Here is a 5,000-nt window from a genome sequence, read left to right as displayed (position 1 = left end):
AGTCACCCTTGCAAACAGCCGTGTTAGGTGTGCGCCCTTCTCAGGTAATTTTCATCCTTGTGTCATTTGGCACTTTCACAGTTGTCCCTCCTCACAGCTGTCCCTCCCTCCATCCTGATGCCTGCAGCTCTCCCAGGCGTGACTCAGACCCATGTCTAGCTCCCCTGACATTAAAGAAAAGTGTGTGTGGGTGCAGGGCTGAATGCAGGTGAAGACCAGGAGTGTGGAGTCCTTGTATGTAGGGGACCGAGGGGAGCAGTCCAGTTGGTCGCTGCCTCGCCGGGATGTCATAGCTACCGGGGCCTGAGGAAGTGTCCATCTTCCATCCTGTCCCTCTCCCTGTGTACGGTCTTGTCCCATTGTCTAAAGATAAAGATGTGACCCCAGAAACGGAAGCAAATGGACCAGCAGGTTCAGACTGCTGCTCCGAGTGGCTGTGAAGAGGCCTGAGGCCTGTGTGAGCAGCTGGGACCCAAGAGCCCACTATAGGGGTCCTCACTACCCACCTGCTTCCAATCAGTGCATACATGTGTGTACACACACATACGCACATATCATTCAGTTCACACACATGATTCATACACATTCACAGGCACACACGCTCACACATGTTCACATGCATGGAGATTGGCATGTACGTCCACACATGCTCGCCAGCAAACACACATGGACTCTGGGCACAGCAGCACTCGAGGAACCTCCTTAGCTGTGGAGACACAGGTGGCCTTTTGCTCATACAGGCGAGGCAGCCAGAACCCCCACACACTTGGAACCAGTCAACAGGCAGCCTAGAGACTCTCCTCAGGAACTGGCTCTCCCTCTGAGGTAGTGAGGTGCAGAGCCCTCAGGCTGCTATGCCAGGCCTGTTGAAGCCCTGTGGTCCCCGAGTGACCTGATGCGTGAGGCTCGTGGGCAGCGGGGCAGGGAGAGAGAGCTGCTGGTGATCGATTCCCACACTGAGAGGCCACTGGTGTGTGTACTGCTGGGGTGGACAGGGCTGAGGCAGAGGAGGACCTAGGAAGGAGGGACAGCAGAGTCACATCAGGGCAGAAACCAAGTAGTGCTTGTCAGCTGCTGTGGCCGGTTGCTGTGGCCGGCAGCTCCGTGTCCTCTCACGTCAGTCCCTGCTTTCCGCCTGAGGGCAGGCCCCTGGCCATGTCCTCCCAGGCCACAGCCCTGGCCACTTTACCTGTGTGGGAATAGACCAGCTGGTATGTGGGAGCCGTCTTGGGCTATGGACTGAGATGAGGGACTTCCAGTCCCCTCTGTATCTTCACGATTAGCTCACGTAGCCCCAAGGTGAGGTCCACGGCAGCCTATGGACAGGCCTCTGCCATACCTGCCTCAAGGAATCCTGATTGCTGGCAGAGGTGGCTGTTCTGACTCCTGTTCTGGCTCCCTGGACTCTCAGCAGGGAGCAGATGGCCCATAGCAGGTGGCCATGAGAGTGTAGTCTCCATCTGTCCAGTCCTCTGATGACTGGATCCCCATGGTGCTTTCCAGATCCCTCACCCTAGCCCACCATCAGTTGCCCAGGGTCTTGGCAGCTAGCTGGCTGTGACCACAGCTGTGGCTGTGACCAAGGGCAAGCGAGTGTCCACAGCTCTCCCAGCACCACAACTGAGCTGAGCTCAGGAGTCAGAGTAGCCATCATTGTGAGTACCATTCCTACAACCCTGAAGAGTCCTTCATCAGGGCCACTTCTGTCGTCAGCAGACCAGTGCCTTGGCACATAGCACTAGGCATTTCCTGGAAGAGATGCTCCGTTGACATGGGAGCAAGGGAGTGAGCCATTGACACTGCGGAGGAGGCTATGGCAAGGGGCTTCCATGACATCACAGGTGCCTGTGGTCCATGAGCTGCTAGGTAGACCCAAGAGATGCTGGGAGGCTGCTAAAACCATGCCCTCACAAGGCAGCTGGCTTCCTGGCTCCGGGCCTTCAGGGACTCCAGGCCTCCTGCCCGCCGCTCCTCCTACAGGCATGGAGCTGAGGCTAACACCATCTCTCAGCCTCTGTCTGTGACCCTCTTCCCCACCCTTGTTCCATCCCCCCACCCTAAGCCTTGGGCTCCAGCACCCATGCTTTCCACCCTCTCCTGCTCACATGCCAGCCCTCCCTCATTTCCTTTCTGTGCCCTGTAAGCAATAGGTATAGATTATGAATGAATTATTTTTTTAAAGGTTTATTTTATTTATTGCTTATATAGTATTCTGCCTGCATTTATGCCAGATCTCATTAGAGATGGTTATAAGCCACACATGTGGTTGCTTGGACTTGAACTCAGGACCTTTGGAAGAACAGCCAGTGTTCTTAACCTCTGAGCCATCTCTCCAGCCCCACATGAATGAATTATTTTGTTTATGACTTGTGCACATGTCTATGTGGATGCTGTGTGTGTGTGCACACACCACGAAGGCTCGAGGTCTCCTTGGTGAGGTGCTTCTCTCCTTCCATCTTTACTCGGCTCCAGAGACTCAACTGCAGCCAGCAGGCGTGTGCAGCCAGCGCACTGAGGCGTCTCGCTGGCCCCAAGCTATGAACTTTCAATGTGTCCACAGGGATCTAGGAGTTAATTGATGTTTTCCAGATCGGCACCTTCCCATCCTCCTCCACGTTTTCCTTTATTAATTTTTAATACTATAAGAATACAAGTTAAATAATTCAGCAAGGAATGAAAACCAGTAACCTCTTCTATTGGCCCTTACACCGTAGCCCTTGACCAAACACCCACTGAATTTAGGCATTTAAACTTGCTATGTAACAGATAAATAAAACAGGCTGTTGCCGGTGGATCTGTTGCTGTTTGAATCTCATGGGTTTGTTTGTGTGTTTGTTTGTTTTGAGACAGTCTCACTATGTAGCCCGGGTTGGCCTGGAATGTTAGACCAGGTTGGCCTTGAGGTCACAGAGATTTGACTGCCTGTGTCGAATGACAGGATCAAAGGTGTATGCCATCATGCCAGGCCTGTTAGGAGAGTGTCACAGGCTCCTTCCAGGCCACTGGACCTAGACTGCACTTCACCTTAATGGCCGGATAAAATCTCATAAACATTGTGTCAGGTTTTCACTGTTCTCTGTTGATGGACTTTGATGTTGTTTCTACATTTTTGCCTTGAAATAGCTTTAAACCTGAACCCTGTGAACTGAAGCTTTCTTGTCTCGGTTGGGCTATATGACGACCTAGTCATATTTAGTCATGTACGCCGAGGCAGTCAGGCCGAACATCTCTGCCGCCTGTGATACTGTTGGGGGCTGTAACTGTGGCCAGTCTACAGGGAGGAGAAACAACCTTCATCATTCTTATGCCCACATCTGCGGAGGTTTTCTTATGTCTATTATTTATTGATTTTAATTCAGATGTCCTGTTTTCCAGGTTGTTGAAGCCAGGCACTGTGCTGCATGCTTTCATTACGCCACAGGCGCCTCTGCGCCAGCAGCTGTGAGGCAGTGGTTCTCAATCTGTGGGTTGCGACCTCTGAGGGGCTAAATGACCTTTCCGCAAGGGTCGCTTGCATTATGATTCGTAACAGTAGCAAAAATACAGTTATGAAGTAGCAATGAAAATGATTTTATGGTGGGGGTCACTGCAACATGAGGAACTATATTAAGGGACCAAGGCAATAGGAAGGCTGGGAACCGCTGTGCTGGAAGGACCTGACAAGGCTGGTCTCGGCTTCATCTGCACTCCTAGTGCGTTCCAGACTAGCCTGGGCTACAGAGTGAGCCCCTGTCTCAAAGGGGTAACCACAGGAAATCTTCTTAACTGAATCTCCATCATTCAGTCATATCTGATTGTTTGGCTTGGCTTTGCTGCCTGCTGCAATTTGTTTTTCAGGGGCCCGGAAAAAGCCAGGCCCTTGAGTGAACCAGGCAAGTGTTCTGCCACTCACTGTGCTCCCGCCATCATTAGGTGGTTTTGTTTTAGGTTTATTTTATGCACCTGTGTCTCTTGCCTGCATGTGTATCTGTGTACCATGAGTGTGCCTGGCACCTACAGAGGTAAGAGTGGATGTCGGATCTCCTGGAACTGGAGTTACCAACGGTTGTGAGCCACCATGTGGGTGCTGGGAACTGAACCCAAGTCCTTGACAAGAGCAGCCAGTGCTCTCAACCACTGAACCATCTCTCTGGCCCCGTAATAGTTTTCAATTAACACAGTAAAGCAAGAAATAAAAAGCATGTCTTAATATTAGAAAAGAACAAAAGGGATCTATCTTCTTTGCAGTTGGTGTGTGTACCAAGAACTCAACAAAAGCTAACCTAAACACACTAGCAGGAATAAGGAAATTTAGAAACTGACAAAACAGGCTAAATCAATCCAGGTGGGCCGTGTTGCACACACCTTTAATCCCAGCACTCAGGATGCAAAGACAAGCAGATCCCTGAGTTCAAGGCCAGCCTGATCTACAGAGCAAGTTCCAGGACAGTCAGGGCTTTTGAAATCCTGTCTGGAAAAACTAAAAAGAAAAGTCAATTTAAAAAAAATCAATAGCTTTAATCTGTACTGACTAATTAGAGGCGGAAGTGAGAAAACTATTTGTAATTGCAACAAAAAAAAAATTATTTCATGCCTGGAAGGAAACTTTAAATGGAAATTATAGGGACCAGCATGAAGGAAATGAAAGTCTTATTGTGTTGGTATGCTTGGGCTGCTGCAACAAAATACCAAGACAGGTGGCTTAAGCTACAGAAATTGATTTCTTCCGGGTCTGGCTGGCAGAGCGAGATCAAGGTGCTGACAAGGCTCTCCGCTGCGGTGCTGTGGGTAGCCGCCTGGTCCAGGGTGTGCGTGTGAGGACAGCGAGGTAGAAAGCGCTCCGCTCAGGACACTTGTGTGCCGAGTCAGCCCTCGGGCTCCATTCAACTCTTCCAGATTCCTGCAGCTTAGAGCTGCAACGTGCCTTAAGGTTGGGGGTACAAACATTTGACCCACAACACTTTATCAAAGGATGAAAGAGAAGTCCTGAGCAGAAAAGCAGGTAAAAACCTCAGTCCTGC

At 50.6% G+C, this 5,000-nt stretch overlaps 1 protein-coding gene across 7 annotated transcripts in view; it reads left to right on the top strand.

Annotated features, from left to right (window-relative positions):
• Rph3al (rabphilin 3A like (without C2 domains)) overlaps positions 1 to 5,000 on the top strand; it is a 138,912-nt gene that overhangs the window by 117,130 nt on the left and 16,782 nt on the right. The gene's annotated exons all lie outside the window — the stretch shown is intronic.

The sequence above is a fragment of the Psammomys obesus genome, unplaced genomic scaffold (genome assembly GCF_907164565.1).
Source record: "Psammomys obesus unplaced genomic scaffold, mPsaObe1.curated_primary_1811, whole genome shotgun sequence".
NCBI lineage: Eukaryota > Metazoa > Chordata > Mammalia > Rodentia > Muridae > Psammomys > Psammomys obesus.
This window is presented reverse-complemented; position numbering and strand designations above follow the sequence as displayed.